A 24,936-nucleotide genomic window follows, 5' to 3' on the forward strand; every position below is an offset into this window, starting at 1 on the left:
AAAGGTATTAACAGTTTGTTTGGATGGTTGGTTGAAACATGGATCCAAAGGTGGCCGACATTACCTGAAGTTGAAATGCCAGAACTTCCCGGTATAATGTAGATGAGGGGCTCCAGAAGCTTAGAGATTGGAATGTTAGAGTGGCTTTATCATGCAAATCCTGCTCTTACACCCCAGGAATGTCCGGAGGATGCACCTTTACCAGAACAGTGAGAAATAAATTTGTGAGACTAGCGCCATCAATCCTGAAGAGCTCTGTAGTTGCACTTCTCTGTAGGTCAGATATTACCACAGAAACTGCTGTCCCTGAGCTGAAATCCATAAACACAATGGGGATGACCAGATCCCGATTTGACAGAAGCCAGGTGGCAACACTTAAGTGCCAAAGCAGGGTAGACGTGGCTATTATAATAGACCGCAAAGTCAAAGCAGGAGTCAAAATTATATGCCTCGCAGAGATTTGTGGGATTGGCTAGTGAATCATGGGGTACCTAGAAATACAATAGAAGGGCAGTCTACTAAATTCTTGTTCGAGCTGTATAAGCAAAAGCATTCTAGGTCAAGTGAACAGAAGTCTAACCTGAATTACAAAAACATAAAATCACGGCCCCTTAATCAATTTCCAAACTTGAGACAGTTTACAGACCCAGAGCCCCTTGAATAAAGGGGAGGTCAGGTCCCTTCGGGGGAGAACCCTGTTACACTGCCACAAATTTATGCTGTTATCTTCCTCCAGGTCTTCTCCGAGGAGACCGATGGTCTTTTACACAACTCTGCATTGGGGAAAAGGAAATGATCAGATATTTCAGGGATTATTAGACACTGATTCAGAAGTGACATTAATTCCAGGGGGCCCAAAACATCACTCTGGTCCACCAGTCAGAGTGGGGGCTTATGGAGGCCAGGTGATCAATGGAGTTTTAGCTCAGGTCCATCTCACAGTGGGTCCAGTGGGCCCCCAAACCCATTCTGTAGTTATTTCTCCAGTTCCAGAATGTATAATTGGAATAGACATACTGACCAACTGCTAGAATCCCCACATTGGCTCTCTAACTCATGCAATGAGGGCTATTATGGTGGGAAAGGCCAAGTGGAAGCCATTAGAACTGCCCCTACCAAGCAAAATATTAAATCAGAAGCAATACTGGATTCCTGGAGGGATTGCAGAGATTACTGCCACTCTTAAGGACTTGAAGGATGCAGGGGTGGTGATTCCCACCATATCTCCATTCAACTTGCCTATTTGGTCTGTGCAGAAAACAGACAGGTCTTGGAGAATGACAGTGAATTATCATAAGCTCAACCAGGTAGTAACTCCAATTTCACCTGCTATTCCAGATGGGGTAGCATTGCTTCAGCAAGTCAATACCTCCCCTGGGTACCTGGTATGCAGCTATTGATATGGCAAATGCTTTTTTTTCTCAATAGCTATTAGTAAGGACCACCAGAAACAGTTTGCTTTCCGCTGATGAGGTCAGCAATATACTTTCACTGTCCTACCTCAGGGGCATATCAACTCTCCAGCCCTATGTCATAATCTTGTCCGCTGGGAACTTGATCATTTCTCCCTCCCACAAGTCATCACACTGGTCCGTTATATTGATGATATCTTGTTGATTGGACCTAGTGAGCAAGAAATAGCAACTACTCTAGACTTACTGGTAAGGCATTTGTGTGTCAGAGGATGGGAGATAAATCCAACAAAAATACAGGGGCCTTCCACCTCAGTGAAATTTCTACATGTCCAGTGGTGTGGGGCATGTCGAGATATCCCTTCTAAGGTAAAGGATAAGTTGCCACATCTGGCCCCTCCTATGACCAAAAAAGGGGCACAACACCTGGTTGTCTCTTTGGATTTTGGCGACAACATATTCCTCATTTGGGTGTGCTACTCTAACCCATTTATTGAGTGACCAGAAAAGCTGCTAATTTTAAGTGTGGACCTGAACAGGAGGAGGCTCAGCGACAGATCCAGGCTGCTGTACAAGCTGCTCTGCCACTTGGGCCGTATGATCTAACAGATCCAATGGTGCTGGAAGTGTCAGTGGCAAATAGAAATGCTGTCTGGAGCCTTTGCCAGGCCCCTGTAGGAGAATCACAACGCAGACCCTTAGGATTTTGAGCAAAGCCTCACCATCTGCTGCAGACAACTACTCTCTTTTTGAGAAACAGCTTTTGGCCTACTACTGGACCTTAGTAGAGACTGAACGCTTAACCATGGGCCACCAAGTTACCATGAGACCTGAGTTGCGTATCATGAGCTGAGTGTTGTCTGACCCACTGAGCCATAAAGTTGGGCATGCACTTTATTGTAAAATAGAAATGGTATATACAAGATAGGGCCAGAGCTGGTCCTAAAGGCACAAGTAAGTTACATGAAGAAGTGGCCCAAATACCCATGGTCTGCACTCCTGCCGCATTACCTACTCTTTCCCAGACCAGCGCTATGGCCTCTTGGGGAATTCCTTCCAGTGAATTGACAGAGGAAGAGAAAGCTCAGGCCTGGTTTACACATGATTCAGCACGATATGCAGGTACCACCCAAAAGTGGACAACTGTAGCACTGCAACCCCTTTCTGGGGTGTCCTTGAAGGACAGTGGTGAGGGCAAAACTCCCCAGTGGGCAGAACTTCGAGCAGCGCCCTGGTTGTTCTTTTTGCTTGGAAGGAAAACTGGCCAGAGGTGCCTTTGTATACTGACTCATGGGCTGTGGCTAATGGTTTGGCTAGATGGTCAGGGACTTGGAAAGACCATAATTGGAAAGTTGGTGACAAAGAGGTCTGGGGAAGAAATGTGTGGATAGACCTTTATGAGTGGCTAAAAACAGGAAGATATTTGTGTCCCATGTAATGCGCACCAGAGGGTGCCTTCAGCCGAGGAAGGTTTTAATAATCAAGTGGATAAGATGACCCATTCTGTGGATACCAGTCAGCCTCTTTCCCCAGCATCTCCTGTCATTGCTCAATGGGCTCATGAACAAAGTGTTCATGGTGGTAGGGATGGAGGTTATGCATGGGCTCAGCAACACGGACTTCTATTCACCAAGGCTGACTTGGCTATAATCACTGCTGAGTGCCCAATCTGCCAGCAGCAGAGACCCACACTCAGCCCCCGATATGGCACCATTCCCCGAGGTAACCAGCCAGCTACATGGTGGCAAGTTGATTACATTGGACCACTCCCTTCATAGAATGGGCAGTGATTTGTTCTAACTGAAATAGACACAGACTCTGGATATGGCTTTGTTTTCCCTGCATGCAATGCTTCTGCCAAAACTACCATCCGTGGGCTTACAGAATGCCTTATCCATCATCATAGTATTCCACACAGCATTGCTTCTGATGAAGGAAAACACTTCACAGCAAATGAAGTGCAGGAATGGGCACAGGCTCATGGAATTCTCTGGTCTAACCATGTTCTCCGTCATCCAGAAGCAGCTGAATTGATAGAACGGTGGAATGGCCTTTTGAAAACTCAATGACGGTGCCAACTAGGTGGCAATACCTTGAAAGCCTGGGGTAATGTTCTCTAGGAAGCTATATATGGTTTGAATCAGCATCTGCTGTATGGTGCTGTTTCTCCCATAGCTAGGATCCATGGGTCCAGGAACCAAGGGGTGGAAATGGGAGTGGCACAACTTACTATTACCCCTAGTGATCCACTAGGAAAATTTTTGCTTCCTGTCCCTGTAACCCTGAGCTCTGCTGGTCTACAGGTGTTAATTCCAAAAGGGGACATGCTTCCAGCAGGAGAAACAGTAAAGATTCCATTGAACTGGAATCTAAGACTGCCACCTGGTCACTTTGGGCTGCTTATGCCCCTGGATGAACAAGCCAGGAAGGGAATTGCATTATTGTCTGTAGTGATTGACCATGACTATCAGTGGGAAATAGGACTGCAACTACACAATGGAGGTAAAGAAGAGTTTTCTTGGAATACAGGAGATCCCCTAGGGTGTCTTTTAGTACTACCATGCCCTGTGATTAAAATCAATGGAAAACTGCAACAGCCCAATCCAGGCAGGACTACCAATGGGTCTGAAACTTCAGGAATGAAGGTTTGGGTCCCCCCAACCAGGCAAAGAACCACGGCCAGCTGAAGTGCTTACTGAGGGTAAAGGAACATGGAATGGGGAGTGGAAGAAGGTAGTGATAAAAATGAACTACAACCACGTGATCAGTTACAGAAATGAGGACTGTGATGCTGTTTTGTTCCTGTTATACTATTTAAGTTGTAAGATATCAGGTTTAAGAATGAATATTACCCAAGGACTTGTACTGTATTCTGGAGAGGTACTGTGTTTCCAGTTATATGCAGGATAGTTAAGTATTGTTAGGTGAAAGAAAAAAATGTGTTTTAATATTTTTTATTTAGAAATTAGGTATGGTTAAGGTGATATATATAGCTGCCAAGTTGAGAAGGGGTAGACTGTCATGATCAGCTTCATGTTTCTACTTGGCCAAGTGGTTTACCCATTTTTCTGGTTGGGCAACTGCTGGCCTGTCTGTGGCAATGAGTACATTTCATAGAATTAGATCATGATCACGTCAGCTGCATCCACTGCTGATTCCATTTGTAATCAGCCAAGGGGAGTGTCTTCTGCAATGAATGATGCTCAGTCTAATCACTGGAAGCCTTTTAAGGAGGATTCAGAAGAGACAGCCTCTCTTCCTGCTTCAGCTGGTGAGCCTCTCCTGTGGAGTTCGTCCAGACCCTCCATCGGAATCATTGACTTCACAGCCTGCCCGGTGGATTTTGGACTCTGCGTTCACATGGTCATGTGAGACACTTTTATCAATTTTATATTTGCCAGTGTTCCCTGTTGATTCTGTTTCTCTACAGAACCCTAACTAATACACTAATTTATTCTTAAAAATGACTGTACCAATTTATAATGCTGAAAATGTTATTTTCTTGGATATCATAATAATCTAAACCTTTGCTAACATGATAGGTAAAAAATACTGTGTTTCATTTTTTTTTAATGTTGTTTAGCTTATTTTCTAGCAAACTGGCTTTGGTTGCTAGCAATATCTACTCTCAGTTCATTATTTCTTTGATTTTACCCATTATGCTTGTTATTAGACTGAGCTTTCTGTAAAGAATAGCCTATTCTTTTCTATTACGTAACAACTCTGAATCTCACTGATGATGAAAAACAGAATTTTTAAAGGTCTCAGACCTCCTTTTCTCCTCTTTTAATCCTCAAAAAGTTAGTCTCCTACCTACCTTCCCCTGCTGGATATAGGAGGAACTCTCAACTCACTAATTTCCTATGTGGGTGAGCAGAATATTTTTCAGAAGGATGGTATGATCAGAATAATTTACAGTCCCTACTTTGATTGAATTGATTTTAAAATATGAGTTGTAGTTCTTCTGTTTGTAATCCCTTCCTGCCCTTTGGACTAATCTGGCTAGCTCCAATCTCTATGGGTCCTAGTTTCAAGTCATGGTACCAGGGATTCTCCAGCTTTGGGCTGTCTTCACAGACATGCTACCCCAGGCAGGGGCTGGGGACCTAACTCTGACCCTGGAGAGATGGGCATTAAAGCAGTTGTAGCAAGAAATATTTCACGAATGCTAAAATCACCATGCTTAGAAACAATTATCTATAGATTTAAAGTTAACAAAAGTCTTTTTTCCTAATGTAAAAATATGAAATTTTCGGGGGGGCAGGGGGAACAAATTAGGTCAGAAAAACCTCCTTGCATATTCTTTTCAGACACTTCAAATTTTTACTTAATGCCCTTCTCCTCTTGGACATCAGAAAGAACACCTGGACACCTGGGTATTCTGGAAGAAGTTTACATTTCTCTCCATCAATTTCTGGAAAAAATATGTCTCTTTCAAATTCCTGCATGATCCTTGTCACCAGCAGTCTAAGATGGTCTGGCTGACTCATGGCTTCCTTATACAACAGAACTGCCTCCCATTATCCAAACCATGACTATTTTATTTCCTAATTCTGGCTGCTCAACAAGTTTTAAGGCATCTTCCAGACTTTTGGCAAGAAAATGTGCTCCCTGGGGGGGGGTTCCTCGAGTTCTCTACTGAGAACTAAGTTAATCTGTCTTTTAGAGGCCAATTCTTCTCAGGGATAAAGAACCAAGTTTTCCGACCCATAATCATCAAATTCTGTTTACCTTCTACTGAAGAGGTTGTGGTCATTCTTTGGAAATACTTGCATTCATTCCTAAGCAGGGCCAGGGCAGGTCGCGGCTCTTGTCATGGCCATGCTCTCGGACACAGCAACTGCGTGGTGGAGCGGAGGGGCTAAGCCATGCAGCTGTCTGCCCCCCTGAACTGCCACCACCAACTTGTATTATATTTGTAGACTGCATACTATAAGTATGCAGTATGCAGTATAAAGAACCTGAATTCTATAGTTTGCTTACATTTATTAATTCCTTGGGTGGCTGCTAAAATTTCTTCTTCTTCTTCTTTTTTTTTTTTTTTGCTGTGTAATCATCCTCTGCGTGCCACTTCACACTCCATGTGCCTCAGTTTCCTCATTAATATGCTTCAGATAATAGCATCATACAGTCAATTAAGTAACTCAAAACTTTGAAATGGGGAGGTTGAATTTTTCTCCATTTCTCCCCATGCCCCCAAAGGGACTCTGCAAATACTTCTTTATTCATTGCTCAAGTCATTCTGGGATTTATCAGGGGATTGTACTAACCTGGAGAAACCTACAAAATCTTATGCCCTATTCAAGGTTCCACGTACTTATAGTGTTCAATTAAACTGTCCATATAAGTTAAATTAGGAAATGGACTAGTCAAAATATAAATTTTATACCAAATAAACATTTCTTGCTTTAGTCTCACACATAAGTTAAAGTTTTAAAATATGAATGACCATCTATTTTTAACACCTGCAATATTTACATTCCTTTGTTCTTCCTCATGCAAAAATATTTTTAAATTTGTACATTTAGTCACTGTCATTGTACACTCTAGGCATTCTTAGATTATACCATCTCAGCCTTTATTATCTATCTTTCCTTCTGGTTTCATATGTGCCCCCAGCCCTCCTCCCTCTACATTCTCACATTCAGCTTCATTCAGTGTACTTACATTATTGTGCTACAATCAGGTAATATTGTGCTATTCACTTCTGAATTTTTACAATCAGTCCTGTTGCACAATCTGTATCCCTTCAACTCCAATTACCCAATCTCTACCCTATTTCTATCTCCTGATAACCTCTATTCTTAACTGAAATTCTCCAAGTTCTCTCATTAATGTTAGTTTGTATCAGTGAGACCATACTGTATTTGTCCTTTTGTTTCCAGCTAATTTCACTCAACATAATGTCCTCAAGGTCCATCCACTTTTGTTAATGCTTCATGATTTTATTCTGTGTTACAGCTGTGTACTATTCCACTGTATGTATATATCACAACTTGTTGAGCCACTCATCTGTTGGTGAACATTTGGGCTGTTTCCATCTCTTGGCAATGGTAAATAATGCTGCTATAAACATTGGTGTGCAAATGTCTGTTTGTGTCCTTGCCCTCATGTCCTCTGAATAGATACCTAGCAATGATATTGCTCAATCATATAGCAATTCTATACTTAGCTTCCTGAGGAACTGCCAAACTGCTTCCACAGCAGTTGTACCATTTATAATTCCCACCAACTGTGGATAAGTGTGCCTCTTTCTCCACATCTTCTCCAGCACTTGTTATTTTCTGTTTTATTGATAATGGTCATTCTGGTGAGTGTGAGATAATTTCTCATGTGGTTTTTATTTGCATTTCCCTAATAGCCAGGGAAGTTGAACATCTTCTCATGTGTCTTTTAGCCATTTGTATTTCCTCTTCTGAGAAGTGTCTGTTCATGTCTTTTGCCCATTTTATAATTGGGTTGTTTGTCTTTTTGTTGTCAAGTTGAACAATCTCTGTATATATTCTGGATATTAGACCCTTATATGATATGTTGTTTCCAAATATTGTCTCCCATTGTGTAGGCTGCCTTTTTCTTTTGTTCTGCATAGGCAGGCACTGGGAATCAAACCCGGGTCTCCGGTATGGCCGGTGAGAATTCTGCCACTGGGCCACCTTTGTACCCCTAGGCTGCCTTTTTACTTCCTTACCAAAATTCTTTGATGCACAAAAAGTTTTGAGGAGTTCCCATTTATCTATTTCTTTCTTCAATGAAGAGCAATGAGATTTAAAGTTCTGTGACTGTCACCTGGCCTTAGAATTCTGGAAACCAAGGAGACAGGCATAGATTTCTGCCAAGACCCAGTCTAAACATTTGAGTACTGGCTAAGTCATTATTCCACTTAACCTTCTTCTTTTTCTTCCACATTGGGTCCCCAATCTTTTCTGGAGATAGACAACTTTTCCTTTCTCCAGATCCTTCAGCTCCCCTGGAAATCAGAGAACTAAGAAATCTTTGAGAGGCCAGATGAACTAATGTTGATGGTACAGCATTTCCCAGCTTCACCTACACCTTTCTCAATTGTAGGTCTGTCAGCTTTGCACCATCCTTTTGTGTGAAGGAACAAAATTCTTTGCTTGTGGATAGATGAGAAGAGCAAAGGCATAAACAAAATTAAAATCAAGAGTTCCCAACCTTCTTTGTATATGGGGAAAACTACCAATTGTGTGGGTGGATTATATTTAATAGTAATACCTTACTAATAAAACATCAATAGTAGAGGTAAATAATTGGAGAGGAGGGGAACAGATAAGAAATAAAGGGTGTTTTGGGATTTCTGTGTGTGTGTGTATCTGCTATTTTTCTCTTGGGAGCAATGAAAATTGTTTAAAATTTAGCGTGACAATGATTGCACAACTAAATGAGTATACTATGAGACACTGATTTTCTACTTTGAATAGTATACATGGTATGTGAATGTATTTCAAAAAAGTCTGGAGATTCAAATATATAAACAGAAAGACACAAGTGCTGGAGAAGATGTGGCAAGAAAGGTATACCTATACAGTGTTGATAGGGAACTCTGGAGGGCAGTGTGGCGGATCCAGAGGCTAAGTATAGGGTTCTATATGATCATGCAATCCTGTTTCCAGGAATATGTACAGAAGAACTGAAAGCAGGGATATGAACAGCATTTGCACACTGATTTATTGGTGGCATTATTCACGATTGCCAATGAATAGAGGTGGCTGAGGGGTCCATCGACTGATGAGCAGAAGGGCAAAAACTATGCTATATACATGTGATGGAATATTGTACAGCTACGGAAGAATGAAGATATGAGGATGTAGATTGTAAGCTCTTACAGGAGTCACATTTATTCCTGAGTTTTAATTGTTATTTCTAAATTCTGAGATTCTGTGCATTTTGCCTAAAAGCTGCTAGTTCTCTGGGACTTTGGGTACCTGTGTAAAACCTAAGACTGAAAGTTAGAGTTCTGCAGCTTTGAAAGTCAACAATACAGCAATTGTTAAAGAAGCTGAAAAAGAGATCAGACATCAGTTAGAGATGTGAATGAAACTGTTCTGGGTAGGAGCAAGGTAAATCAGAATACAGGTAAAGAATGATAATATCTGTATTTTAAAACTTCAACTTCTGCATGAAACTTAACATACATTCTTTCTTTTGTATTTTTATTGATAAAACAACATACAAACATACAAATATTCTTAACATACAAACATACAATGGCTCACAATATCATCACATAGTTGTGAACTCATCACCATGATCATTTTTTTGAACATTTGCGTCACTCCAGAAAAAGAAATGAAAAAGAAAAAACTGATACATACCATACCCCTTACCTCTCCCTCACGTTGACTACTAGTAAGAGATACTGTTTTTTCAAAATTTAAATTTTCTGTAGTATACTACCTAACAACCTATCTGGTCAGCTTATTTAAACAACTTAATTATATGGAGCCCTAGAATGGGAAATGAGATTTTGTTATTCTGTATAGCTTAATGTAATACCCTAATACATTCCGGAGTATTTGGGGCAGAAAAATAAAAAAGCATTTGCAAAGTCCCATCAGGGACTGGAGAAAAAATATGGAACTGTTAAACTTCCCCACCTGCGAAATTCTTTATATATATATATATATTTATTAATCTTCACACACATACAGTCCATACATGATGTACAATCAACGGCTCACAATGTTATCACATAGTCATGTATCCATCACCATGATCATTTTTAGAACATTTGCATCACTCCAGAAAAAGAAATTAAAAGGAAAAACTCATACATCCTGTACCCCTTACACCTCCCTCTTATTGACCACTAGTTTTTCCATCTACTCAGTTTATTTGACCCCTTCTCCCTCCTATTATTTATTTTTTATCCATATTGTTTTTACTCATCTGTCCATACCCTAGATAAAAGGAGCATCAGACACAAGGTTTTCACAATCACACAGTCACATTGTAAAAGCCATATAGTTATATGTTTTCAAGAATCAAGGCTACTTGAATACAATTCAACAGTTTCAGGTACTTTCCTCCAGCCACTCCAATACACCATAAACTAAACAGTCATATCTATATAATGCATAAGAATAACCTCCAGGATAGCCTCTCAACTCTATTTGAAATCTCTCAGCCAGTGAAACTTTATTTTGTCTCATTTCTCCCCTCCCCCTTTTGGTAGGAAACTTACTCAATCCCATGATGCAAGGTCCTGGATTATCCCAGGAGTTCTGTCACATGTTGCCAAAGAGATTTACACCCCTGGGAATCATGTTCCACATAGGGGGGAGGGCAGTGAGTTCACCTGCCAAGTTGGCTTAGAAAGAGAGGCCACATCTGAGCAACAAAAGAGGTTCTCTGGGGGTGACTCTTAGGCAAAATTTTAAGTAGGCTTAGCGTATCCTTTGCAAGAATAAGTTTCATAGGGGCAAACCCCAAGATCAAGGGCTCAGCCTATTGAATTGCTTGTCCCCACTGCTTGTGAAATGTGCTGATTTGAAAGGAAATATGCCCCCTAAGAAAAGCCATGTTTTAATATAAATCCCATTTCATAAAGGTAGAATAATCTCTATTCAATACTGTATGTTTGAAACTGTAATGAGATCATCTCCCTGGATGATGTGATTTAGTCAAGAGTGGTTGTTAAACTGGATTAAGGGATGACATGTCTCCACCCATTTGGGTGGGTCTTGATTGGTTTATTGGAGTCCCATAAAAGAGGAAATATTTTGGAGAATGAGAGATTCAGAGAGAGCAGAATGATATAGCCATGAGATGCAGAGTCCACAATCCAGCAACCTTTGGAGATGAAGAAGGAAAACGCCTCCTGGGGAGCTTCATGAAACCAGAAACCAGGAGAGAAAACTAGCAGATGACGGCGCCATGTTTGCCATGTGCCCTTCCAGCTAAGAGAGAAGCCCTGACTGTGTTTGCCACATGCCTTCTCACTTGAGAGAGAAACCCTGAACTTCATCGGCCTTCTTGAACCAAGGTATCTTTCCCTGGATGCCTTTGATTGGACATTTCTGTAGACTTGTTTTAATTGGGACATTTTCTCAGCCTTAGAACTGTAAACTAGCAACTCATTAAATTCCCCTCTTTAAAGCCATTCCATTTCTAGTATATTGCATTCCAGCAGCTAGCAAACTAGAACAGAGAATATAAGAAATTCTCCAAATGGAAAAGTTGAATATTTCCTCCTTTCTCCCCAGTTCCTCAAGGGGACTTACAAATACTTCTTTATTCACTGCCCAAATTACTCTGGGATATAGCGGGGCATCATGCTAACCTGGACAAACCAACAAAATCTTATACCCTATTCAGGATTCTATGTATCTTTGGTGTTCAACTAAACTGACTGTACAAGTTAAATTAGGTAATGTACTACCCAAAATATAAATTTTGCACCAACTAAAAATCCCTTTGGTCTCCCACAGGAGTTGAAGTTTTAAAATATGGACAATATCACCCTTTACCCAGTTTTCTGATCTATCCCAGTCCTATCCAGATCAGCTTTGTTCATATCACTAGTCAAAGTCTGTTCCCGGAGACTTCCGGAGAAGATGGCGGCTTAGTAAGACGCGCGGGTCTTAGTTCCTCCTCCAGAAAAGCAACTAAAGAAACAGAAACAATACAAAACAGCTCCCGGAGTCACGACAGAGACCAAAAAAGACAGCGTACCCCATTCTGGAACGGCTGAACGGGTAGGGAGAATCCACTGCTGTGAGATACCCGAGGGGTGCACGTTTTCCCGGCTGGGGTGGCTGGCGTCTGGGGTCCCCTCCACGCACGTGGCTCCCCTGTCTGACTGGGAACATTGGATAGCGGGGCCCTCCCGTCACGCTTGGCGTCTCGGGCCAGCTGGGCAATTTGGACCGGCACTCCCCCAAGCCACGGCCAGCGATCCCCGCCTTCACGCGCGGTTTCCCGGGCCGACTGCCCCGCAGACAAACGACCGCCACGAGCGCCACCTACTGGGCAGGAAAAGAAAAACAGAGCCCAGAGATTCCACAGAAAAACCTTTCAACCAGCTGGGTCCCACACCCAGGGAGATCTGATCAAATGCCCAGACACCAGCAGAAAATAATGGATGATGCTCGGAAAATTGAAGATATGGCCCAATCAAAGGAACAAACCAATAGTTCAAATGAGATACAGGAACTGAGACAACTAATGCTGAATATACGAACAGAAATGGAAAAACTCTTCAAAAACCAAATCAATAAATTGAGGGAGGACATGAAGAAGACATGGGCTGAACAAAAAGAAGAAATAGAAAATCTGAAAAAACAAATCACAGAACTTGTGGGAGTGAAGGACAAAGAAGAAAAAATGGAAAAAACAATGGATACCTACAATGGTAGATCTAAAGAGACAGAAGCTACAATTAGTGAACTGGAGGATGGAACAACTGAATCCCAAAAAGAAACAGAAACTATAGGGAAAAGAATGGAAAAACTTGAGCAGGGAATCAGGGAACTGAATGACAATATGAAGCGCACAAATATACGTGTTGTGAGTGTCCCAGAAGGAGAAGAGAAGGGAAAAGGAGGAGAAAAACTAATGGAAGAAATTATCACTGAAAATTTCCCAACTCTTATGAAAGACCTAAAATTACAGATCCGAGAAGTGCAGCGCACCCCAAAGAGATTAGACCCAAATAGGCGTTCTCCAAGACACTTACTAGTTAGAATGTCAGAGGTCAAAGAGAAAGAGAGGATCTTGAAAGCAGCAAGAGAAAAACAATCCATCACATACAAGGGAAACCCAATAAGACTATGTGTAGATTTCTCAGCAGAAACCATGGAAGCTAGAAGACAGTGGGATGATATATTTAAATCACTAAAAGAGAAAAACTGCCAACCAAGACTCCTATATCCAGCAAAATTGTCCTTCAAAAATGAAGGAGAAATTAAAACATTTATAGACAAAAAGTCACTGAGAGAATTTGTGACCAAGAGACCAGCTCTGCAAGAAATACTAAAGGGAGCACTAGAGTCAGATACGAAAAGACAGAAGAGAGAGGTATGGAGTAAAGTGTAGAAAGAAGGAAAATCAGATATGATATATATAATACAAAAGCCAAAATGGTAGAGGAAAATATTATCCAAACAGTAATAACACTAAAAGTTAATGGACTGAATTTCCCAATCAAAAGACATAGAATGGCAGAATGGATTACGACCCAGCAATACCACTGCTAGGTATCTACTCAAAGGACTTAAGGGCAAAGACACAGACGGACATTTGCACACCAGTGTTTATAGCAGCATTATCTACAACTTCAAAGAGATGGAAACAGCCAAAATGCCCATCAACAGACGAGTGGCTAAACAAACTGTGGCGTATACCTACGATGGAATATTATGCAGCTTTAAGACAGACTAAACTTATGAAGCATGTAATAACATAGATGGACCTAGAGAACATTATGCTGAGTGAGTCTAGCCAAAAACTAAAGGACAAATACTGTATGGTCCCACTGATGTGAACCGACATTCGAGAATCAGCTTGGATTATATCATTGGTAACAGAGACCCGCAGGAGTTAGAAACAGGGTAAGATAATGGGTAATTGGAGCTGAAGGGATACAGACTGTGCAACAGGACTAGATACAAAAACTCAAAAATGGACAGCACAATAATACCTAAGTGTAATGTAACTAGGTTGGAACACTGAATGAAGCTGCACCTGAAATATGGTTTTTTGTTTGTTTGTTTGTGTGTTTGTATCTTTTGTTTTTGTTTTTTTCTTTTTCCTTTTTATATATATATATATTATTAGTATTATTATTTTAATTCTCTTCTCTATATTAACATTCTATATCTTTTTCTGCTGTTTTGCTAGTTCTTTTCCTAAATCGATGCAAATGTACTAAGAAATGATGATCATACATCTATGTGATGATACTAAGAATTACTGAGTGCATGTGTAGAATGGAATGATTTCTAAATGTTGTGTTAATTTCTTTTCTTTTTTTTTGATTAATAAAAAAATTTAAAAAAAAAAAAAAACCACAATGAGATATCATCTCACACCCAACAGAATGGCCATTATCAACAAAACAGAAAATGACAAGTGCTGGAGAGGATGTGGAGAAAGAGGCACACTTATCCACTGTTGGTGGGAATGTCAAATGGTGCAACCACTGTGGAAGGCAGTTTGGCGGTTCCTCAAAAAGCTGAATATAGAATTGCCATATGACCCAGCAATACCATTGCTAGGTATCTACTCAGAGGACTTAAGGGCAAAGACACAAATGGACATTTGCACACCAATGTTTATAGCAGCATTATTTACAATTGCAAGGAGATGGAAACAGCCAAAATCTCCATCAACAGACGAGTGGCTAAACAAACTGTGGTATATACATACGATGGAATATCATGCAGCTCTAAGACAGAATAAACTTATGAAGTATGTAACAACATGGATGGACCTAGAGAACATTATGCTGAGTGAGTCTAGCCAAAAACTAAAGGACAAATACTGTATGGTCTCACTGATATGAACCGACATTAGTGAATAAACTTGGAATATGTCATTGGTAACAAAGACCATTAGGAGATAGAAATAGGGTAAAATAGTGGGTAATTGGAGCTGAAGGGATAAGGACTGTGCAATAGGACTGGATACAAAAACTCAGAAATGGACAGCACAATACTACCTAACTGTAATGTAATTATGTTAAAACACTGAATGAAGCTGCATGTGAGAATGATAGAGGGAGGAGGGCTGGGGACATAAATGAAATCAGAAAGAAAGATAGATGTTAAAGATCAAGATGGTATAATCTAGGAATTCCTAGAGTGTATAATAATAGTGAAATGTACAATGTACAAATTTTAAAAATGTTTTTGCATGAGGAAGAACAAAGGATTGTCATTATTGCAGGGTGCTGAAAATAGATGATAACTAATACTTCAAAATGTCACATTATGTGTAAGACTAAAGCAAAAAATGTTTATTTGTTACAAAATTTAGATTTTGACTAGAGCATTTCCTAATATAACTCATGTAGATAGTTTGATTGAATGTCATAAGTACTTGGAATCTCAGGTAGCACTTGAGATTTTGTTGGTTTGTCCAGAGTGATCCCCCGATGAATCCCAGAATGATTTGATCAGTGACTGGAAAAGTATTTGCAAGCCCCCTTCGGGGAATGGTGAGAGTGGGGAGAAATTCAACTTCCCCAAGTTGAATTCTTGATATTCTCACAAGCAGTGTGGACAACCAAAGCTATAGGCTGAGCCCCCAATCTTGGGGTTTGTTCATATGAAACTTAACCCCACAAAGGATAGGTCAAGTCTACTTAAAATTTAGGCCTAAGAGTCACCCCCAAGAGAGCCTCTTTTGTTGCTCAGATGTGGCCTCTCTCTCCAGCCAATATGATGAGCAGTCTCACCACCCTCCCCCTCTCTGCATGGGACATGACTCCCAGAGGTGTGGACCTTCCTGGCAACGTGGGACAGAGATCCTGGAATGAGCTGAGACTCTGCATCAAAGGACTGAGAAAAACCCTAGAATGAGCTGAGAATTAACATCAAGGGATTGAGAGAAACCTCTCGACCAAAAGGGGGAAGAGTAAAATGAGACTAAGTGTCAATGGCTGAGAAATTCCAGAGTCGAGAGGTTATCCTGGAGGTTATTCTTACACATTAAGTAGATATCACCTTGTTGTTCAAGATGTAGTGGAGAGGCTGGAGTGAATTGCCTGAAAATGTAGTGCTGTGTTCCAGTAGCCATGTTTCTTGATGATGATTGAACAATGATATAGCTTTCACAACGAGACTCTGTGAATGTGAAAACCTTATGTCTAATGCTCCTTTTAGCTACTATATCAACAGAAGAGTAGAACATGTGGAATAAAAATAAATAATAGGGGTAACAAATGTTAAAATAAATTCAGTTTGAAATAGTGGTAAATGAAAGCGAGGGGTAAGGGGTATGGCACGTATAGTTCTTTTTCTCTATTATCATTTTATTTCTTTTTCTGTTGTCTTTTTATTTCTTTTTCTAAATCGATGCAAATGTACTAAGAAATGATGAATATGCAACTATGTGATGATATTAAGAATTACTGATTATATATGTAGGATGGAATGATTTCTAAATGTTTTGTTTGTTAATTTTTTTAATTAATAAAAAAGTTTAAAAAAAGAAAAAAAAAAAAGTCTGTTCCCTTTTCAACTTTATAAATAGCCCACCTGGGAAATTATTGATATTCTTTCAAGCATTAGGGACTTCCAATTTAATAAGCCAAACCCTTAGTCTTGAGGCTTGCCCTTATGAAACTTATTTCTGTAACAGCAAATCTAAGCCTACTTATAATTATGCCTAAGAGTCACCCCCAGAGAACCTCTTTTGTTGCTCAGATGCAGCATCTCTTTCCAAGCCAAAGTCTGCAAGTGAAATCACTACCCCTGACTCCCACCCCTACGTGGGACATGACTTCCAGGGATGTAGGTCTCCCTGGAATGTGTGATATGACTCCCAGGGATGAGACTGGCCCTGGCACCATTGGATCAACAATACCTACCTGACCAAAAAGGGGAAAAGAAGTGAAACAAAATAAGGTATCAGTGGCTAAGAGATTTCAAATAGAGTTGAGAGGTCTTCTAGAAGTTACTCTTATGCAAGCTTCAGCCAGATATTGCAAATTGGCAATATATGCCAAGCCCTAACCAACAGTATTCCTGAAAACCCTAAAGAATATGCTGGACTCTATCTAAGACTCTATGAAAGTTTTACCTATTAAGTTCCTCTTTTTCAGAAACTTAAAACCTCTGGATTGTTCTTATGCCAGATAAGCCCTGAAACCCAGAGGTACCATTCTCTCCAAGAACATCAACCAGTTGCATTTCTCTGTCCCATTATGTCAATACCCTTTTTCAGCATGAAGAAGGTATAGTAGTCATTTCCCAACTATCCCTGAAAAAGGAGGTTGTGATCAGAAACAGATACAAAGGAGGTTTCTAAGGTATTGGCATTGTTGTACCCTTGCTAGGTATTTGCTCTGTAACTAATTGTTAAACTATACTTTGAAATTTGCTCTATAAATACTTGTCAAACTGTGCTTTGAAATTTGTCACTTTTCTGTGTATGTTATATTTCACAATAAAAAATATTTTTAAAAAAGCATCTAGCCAGGGCGGGCAACAGTGGCTCAGTGGCAGAGTTCTTGACTGCCATGCCGGAGACCTGAGTTCAATTCCTGGAGCCTGCCCATGTCAATTCCTTTGGCATCTAGCCAAAGGAATAAAGAAATTTCAAGAAGATAATATATTTATTAAATAAATAAAATTCTAAACCAAAAAAGAGAGAGAGAGAGTTCCCAACCTTAAGGTGACAACATGATAATCTGAAAGTGGCTTGAGAACCCCTGTGCATGGTCATGTGAGGCAGACATCCCTCCACCCATGGCTATTGCCACACCAAATTTCAGAAGGAGGAACAAGAACAACTAAACTGTGAACCAATGAGCTTATCAATATTCTCAATTTACCTCTTCAACTACAAGGTCTAAATTGAAAACGAGACTGAGAGAATCTCATTGGGCTGCATCTGTGGCATATCGCTGCCCCCCGAGAAGGAGCTGCTTTGTGCCAAGTTGCACCTTAGAGGTTTCCAGGAACCCAACTGGGAAAGCAGGGTGTTCCTTCCTTCTGTCACTAACAGATCTGTGGGAGCTGCTTTTGGGGACACAGAGATCAAGCTTGGTCAGAACTTTACCCCTCATGGTTACCCCAAAACCTTCACCCTAGGTTAGAAGGGGGTCTACAGTCCAATCCTATTGTTTCCAAAATCTTTATAGTCTTACCAGTAAGGACATGGGAGATTTGACTATGAAAGGATGGGAATTAAAAGGGTAAATAACAAATACAGCAATAGTCAACACTTGAATAGCACTTACTATAGAACCGCTCTGCATTAAATCACTTAATTCTCATCTCAGCCCCATGAGGTAGGTAACTATGATTATCTCTGTTTTACAGATCATTTAGGGAAGCTCTGTATATTAGTTTCCTAAGACTGCTATATCAAAATACCACACACTTGGTGGCTTAAAACAACAGAATTGTATTCTCTCATGGTTCTGGAGGCCAGAAGTCTGAAATCAAGGTATTAACAGGGCTACACTCTCTCTGACAGTTCTAGGGAAGAATCTTTCCTTGCTTCTTTCTAGTTTGAGGTGGTAGCCGGTAATCCCGAGCGTTCCGTGACTTGTAGATGCATAACTCCAATCTCTGCATCTGTCTTCACATGACTGTCTCCCCCTCTATTGTCTCTGTGTCTCTTCTTCTCTTCTTATTAAAGACATGGATTATACTGGATTAAGAACCCACCCTACTCCAGTCTGACCTCATCATGACTAAGTACATCTGCAAAAATCCCATTTCCAAATAAGGTTGCATTCTGAGGTACTGGGGGTTATCTTTTGGGGGATACAATTCAACCCACAAAACTCTGCAAGTAGGGATCTTATTAAAAAGTCTTACTACACTTCATGCTCAAAGGAAATTTCATTCCACTCTTGAAAGTGTCTATGAAACTGATTAGGGCTAACCCTAAATCCTCACAACATCTGCTCCTTGGCCAACCCTTGGTCTTACAGAGGCTGTACTACAACCCAATCTGCTCTTGGATGAACAGACCTGGAAAATGCCCACAATGGCTATGTGTCTTAGCTTCTCAGAGCTGTTGTAACAAACTACCACAGATTAGTTGGTTTAAACAATAAGAATCTATTGTCTCACAGCTTTGGAGGTTAGAAGTGTAAAATCAAGATGCTGGCAGGATCATGCTTTCTCTGAACTCTGTAAAATTCTGGTACTGGCTTACCAGCAATCCATATCTCAATCTCTGCACTGTCACATGGCCTTGTCTCTCCCTATTTATTGTGTAGTGACTATGTCCAAATTTCCTCTGCTTATAAGAACTCCAGTCATATTGAATTAAGGTCCATGCTGATTCAGTTTGGGCACATCTTAACTAATAACATCTTCAAAGACCCATTTACAAATTGGGTGGAGATCCACAGAACCAGGGTTAGGGCTTGAACATGTCTTAGCAGGGGAGATGATCGTGGAAGCAGGACTTTTGGGCAAGGAATTCTGAGGTCCTAGGTGGTCTAGAAGTCTAGAGAGGGAATTGCAGGCTCTGGGTGAGCTGTGGGTGGAGAAGGTCTGAAAGAGGCTTTTTTTTTTTTTACTTTTTTCATTGTATAGTATATCATTTATACAAAGCAAAGAAATAAAAAAAAAAAAGCAGTAGTTTTCAAAGCACTCTTCAACAAGTGGTTACAGGACAGATCCAAGAGTTTGTCATGGGCTACCATATGATCCTCTCATATTTTTCCTTCTAGCTGCTCCAGAATATAGGAGGCTAGAGGGCTTAAATACTTTTTTATCATCACAACCGAATTTTTTCCCTTCTGTTTTTTAGAATAACATATATACAAAAAAAGCTATAAATTTCAAAGCACAGCACCACAATTAGTTGTAGAACATATTGCAGACTTTGACATGGGTTACAATTTCACAGTTTTAGGTTTTTACTTCTAGCTGCTCTAAAATACTGGAGACTAGAAGATATCAATTTAAGGATTCAGCATTCATATTCATTTTTTAAATCCTATCTTCTATGTATAATTCCACCATCACCTTTGATCTTTCCATACCTCTCACTGGGGTTGTTTGGGCTATGGCAATTCTAAATTTTTGATATTGGAAGTGTTGGGAGATGGAACTATCTGATGTTCTAGAGAGGCTGGGCTAGGTTTCAGGAGTTATCACAACTAGGGACCCATCTAGGGGTTGTACGTTTCTGGAAAGTTACTCTAATGCCTGGAACCCTTGTGAAATCTTACATATTGCCCTAGGTATTTTTTAGAATTGGCTGGAATGGTCCAGGTTGGGGGTTGACAGGTTATGATAGGTAGAAAGGTCTACCTGAAGCTTGCATTAGAGCAACCTCCAGAGTAGCCTCTCAACTTTATTTGAACTCTCTCTGCCACTGATACTTTATTAATTACACATCTTTCCCCCCTTTTGGTCAGGATGTAATTGTTGATCCGATGGTGCCAGGTCTGAAATCACCCCTGGAAGTCCTCTCCCACGTCACCAGGGAGACTTTCACCCCTGGATGTCACGTCCCACGTAGGGGGGAGGGCAATGATTTCACTTGCAGAACTGGGCTTAGAGAGACTGAGGCCACTACTGAGCAACAAAAGAGGTCCTCCAGAAGTAACTCTTAGGCATGCCTATAGGTAGTCTAAGCGTCTATGCTACCTACATAAGCTTCACAAGAGTAAGCCTCAAGATTGAGGGCATGGCCTATTGATTTGGGTATCCCTAAAGTTTGACACAGTATCAGGGGATTTCCTGATGGTAAGGTTTAATAATTCCATATTTTTCTCCCATCCCTCAAGAGACTTTGCCAATGCTTTTTGATTATCTGCTTAACATACTGTAGGATGTATCCAGGCATGACAGTAATCTATAAGGTATTAAAAGACTTCTTTCTTATTCTGTGCTTCTTGTGTTTCAGTTGTTCAAATGAGCAATACAGATAAGTTGAATCTGATTATGCACTACAGAAAATTTCAGTTCCAGGTCAAATAAACCTTTCTTCCATTAGTCTCAAAGAGTATGTGTGGTTCTAAAATATAGACACTGTCTTCCTTACCCCTATGTTCTGAATTCTTTAACCTCAACCTGTTCAGCTTCATTCTTATCTCTAAATATCAGTTTATATATATAAAACAGCCTCTCAAAATCCAGAAATAATAATCACCACTCCAGACTTACTGTGTCTGCTCTGAAAGCTTACAGTCTAGGCCCCTGTTTTCCTATAAGCATTTTCTAAAGGTGAACATACCATTCTTGTTCTTTTGTTTCTGGCTTATTTATTCTCATCAAATGTCCCACATGTTCATTCACATTGTTGCATGTCTCAAGACATTGCTCATTTTTTGTAGCAGCACAGCCTTCATTCATAAGTATACACCATCGTCCACCAATCTACTTCTCCCTCAATGCATTCTTCAGCCACCTGCATTCACCGGGCATCATGTACAGGGCTCAAAGTCTACAGTCCATCAACATTCTCAATTTTAGATAATTTCATTGTTCCCAAGAGACAGAAAACCAATAAACACACCCTCACCAAATGGGAAATCTAAAACTCCCCTCAACACTTGTCCCTCACCCCATTATTTACGTCTGCTGTTGCTGTGGTATTACTGATGGTTTCCTTTTGAATACAGTTCATAGCATGCAATAGCAGTTTTCACCCTGTACCCTGTACTTATACATTCTTTATACAAGAATCATATCTTTGAAGTAATACTTACGAGAACTCATTCATGTTTCTAGTGTTAGTCAGTGGGACATGTCGGTCTATACAACCCCTTTCAATCTTGTTCATCTTCAGTATGGTAATATTACTTCTAAACCCACTAGAAAATCACCTTTGCTCCTATCTATTCCCTTACATTGGAGTTCAACCTCCTTAGCTAATGGTTCACCCATCTCTAGCTTCCATGTATCTCTAAGTCCCCTATTTTCTGTATTATAAGCCTCTGATTATACCTTTTTGCAGGTCATAAAAGTGGACTCATACAGTATCTATCCTTTTATGTCTGGCTGACTTCACTCAGCATTATGCCCTCAAGGCTCATCCATCTTGTCATGTGCTTCAGGACATCATTTTGTCTTACTGCTGCGTGATATTTCATCATATATATATATATATACCACATTTTGTTGATCTATTTGTCTGTTGATGGGCATTTGGTTTGTTTCATCTTTTGGTGATTGTTAATAATACTGCTATGAACATCGGGGTGCAAATGTCTGTTTGTGTCATTGCTTTCAGCTCTTTTGGTGTCTACCAAGTAGTGCTATTGCTGGGTCATAGGGCAAATCGATATTTAGTGTCCTAAGGAACCGCCAAACAGTCTTCTATAGTGGCTGTGCCATTATACATTCCCACCAGCAGTGCATAAGTGTCACAGTTTCTCACCATGCTCTCCAACATTTATAGTTTCCTGTTTGTTTAATAGCAACCATTGTTATAGGTGTGAGGTGGTATCTCATTGTAGTCTTGATCTGCATTTCCCTTATAGACAGTGAAAATGAACATTTCTTCATGTGCTTTTGAGCCATCTGTATTTGCTCTTCAGAAAAATGTCTATTCATATCTTTAGTCATTTTATAATTGGATTGTTTGCTCTTTTGTTGTTGATTTGTGTGATTTCTTTGTATATACAGGAAATCAAACCTTTGTCTGAAATGTGATTTCCAAATATTTTCTTCCATTGAATTGGCTGCCTCTTCACCTTTTTGACAAAGTCTTTTGAGGTACGGAAGCATTTGATTTTGAGGAGTTCCCATTTATCTATTTTTTTTGTTGTTGATTGTGCTTTGGGTGTAAAGTTTAGGAAGCTACCTCCATATACTAGGTCTTGAAGATGTTTCCCTACATTTTCTTCTAGAAGCTTTAAGGTGCTAGTTCTTATATTTAGGTGTTTGATCCACTTTGACTTAATTTTTGTGTAGGGTGTAAGATAGGGGTCGTCTTTCGTTCTCTTGGCTATCAATATCCATTTCTTCCATGCCCAATTATTGAAAAGACTATTTTGTCCCAGTTCAGAAGATTTGGGGGCCTTGTCAAAAATCAGTTGTCCATAGATTTGGTGGTCTATTTCTGTACTCTTGATTCAATTCCATTGGTCAATGCTTTGTGCTAGTACCATGCTGTTTTGACCACTGTGGCTTTATAATATGTTTTTTCTTTTTTTTTTTTTTACATGGCCAGGCACCGGGAATCAAACCCGGGTCCTCGGGCATGGCAGGCAAGCACTCTTACCTACTGAGCCACTGTGGCCCACCCTATAATAGGTTTTTAAAGTCAGGGATTGTTAATCCTCTCATTTCGTTCTTCTTTTTTTGGATGCTTTTAGCTATTCGGGGTCTCTTTCCCTTCCAGATGATTTTGGTAGTTAGCTTTTGCAAATCTTCAAAGTAGGTTGTTGGAATTTGGATTGGTACTGTGTTGAATCTGTAGGTCAACTTGGGGAGAATTGACATCTTAACTATATTTAGACTTCCTATCCATGAGCAGGGAATGTCTTTTCACCTATTTAGGTCTCCTTTGATATCTTTTAGCAATATTATGAAGTTTTCAGTGTACAAGCCCTTTATGTACCTAGTTAAGTTCGTTCGTAAGTATTTGATTCTTTTAGTTGCTATTTTGAATGGAATTTTTTCCTTAACTGACTCCTCAGCTAGGTCGTTGCTTGTGTATAGAAATGTTACTGAGTTTTGTGTATTGATTTTATGTCCCGCGACCTTGCTGAATTTGTTTATTAGCTCAAGTAACTTTGCTGTAGATTTCTCAGGATCTTCCAAATATAGTATAATATCATCTGCAAATAATGCGAGTTTTACTTCCTTCTTTCCAGTTTGGATGCCTTTTTTTTTCTTTGTCCTGTCTGATTGCTCTAGCTAGAACTTCTAGCACAATGTTGAATAATAGTAGTGACAGTGGGCATCCTTGTCTTGTACCTGATCTTAGAGGGAAGGCTTTCGGTCTCTCTCTCTCTATTGAGTACAATGCTGGCTATTGGCTTTTCATATATTCCCTTTATCATATTGAGGTAGTGACCTTTGATTCCTATATTTTGGAGTGTTTTTGTCAGAAAAGGATGCTGAATTTTTTTGAATGCTTTTGCAGCATCAATCAAGATGATCATGTGATTCTTCCCTTTTGATTTGTTAATGTGCTGTATTGCATTACCTGATTTTCTTGTGTTGAACCATCCTTGCATTCCTGGTATAAACCCCACTTGGTCACGGTGTATAATTCTTTCAATGTGCTGATGGATTCGATTTGCTAATATTTTATTGGGAATTTTTGCATTTATATTCATTAGGGAGATTTGGCCTTTCTTATAGCATCTTTACCTGGTTTTGGTATTAAAATGATATTAGCTTCATTAATGAGTTAGGTACAGTTCCTTTTTCCTCAAAGTTTTGGGAAAGTTTGAGCAGGATTAGTGTTAGTTCTTTCTGGAATGTTTGAAAAAATTCCCCTGTGAAGCTATCTGGCCCTGGGCTTTTCTTTGTAGGAAGATTTTTTATGACTGATAGAATCTCTTTACTTGTGATTGTTTTGTTGAGATCTTCTATTTCTTCCTGAGTCAGTGTAGCTTGTTTGTTTGTCTCCAGGAATTTGTCCATTTCATCTAAGTTGTCTAGTTTGCTGGCCTATAGTTGTTCATAGTATCCTCTTATGATTTCTTTTATTTCTTCAGGTTTGTGGTAATGCACGCCTTCTCATTTCTGATTTGTTTATGTGCATCCTCTCTCTTTTTTTCTTTGTCAGTCTTACTAGTGGCCCATCAATTTTATTGTTTTCTTAAAGAACCAACTTTTGGCTTTATTGATTCTTTTTATTGTTCTTTTGTTCTCCCATTCACTTGTGTCTGCTTTAATCTTTGTTATTTCTC

General features: G+C 39.9%; 1 pseudogene; it reads right to left on the minus strand.

Annotated features, from left to right (window-relative positions):
- Positions 1–5,642: 5,642 nt before the first annotated feature.
- Positions 5,643–6,271, minus strand: LOC143665222 (dihydrofolate reductase pseudogene; annotated as a pseudogene).
- Between the last annotated feature and the right edge of the window lie 18,665 nt (positions 6,272–24,936).

Source organism: Tamandua tetradactyla, chromosome 21 (genome assembly GCF_023851605.1).
Source record: "Tamandua tetradactyla isolate mTamTet1 chromosome 21, mTamTet1.pri, whole genome shotgun sequence".
NCBI classification, from domain to species: Eukaryota; Metazoa; Chordata; class Mammalia; order Pilosa; family Myrmecophagidae; genus Tamandua; species Tamandua tetradactyla.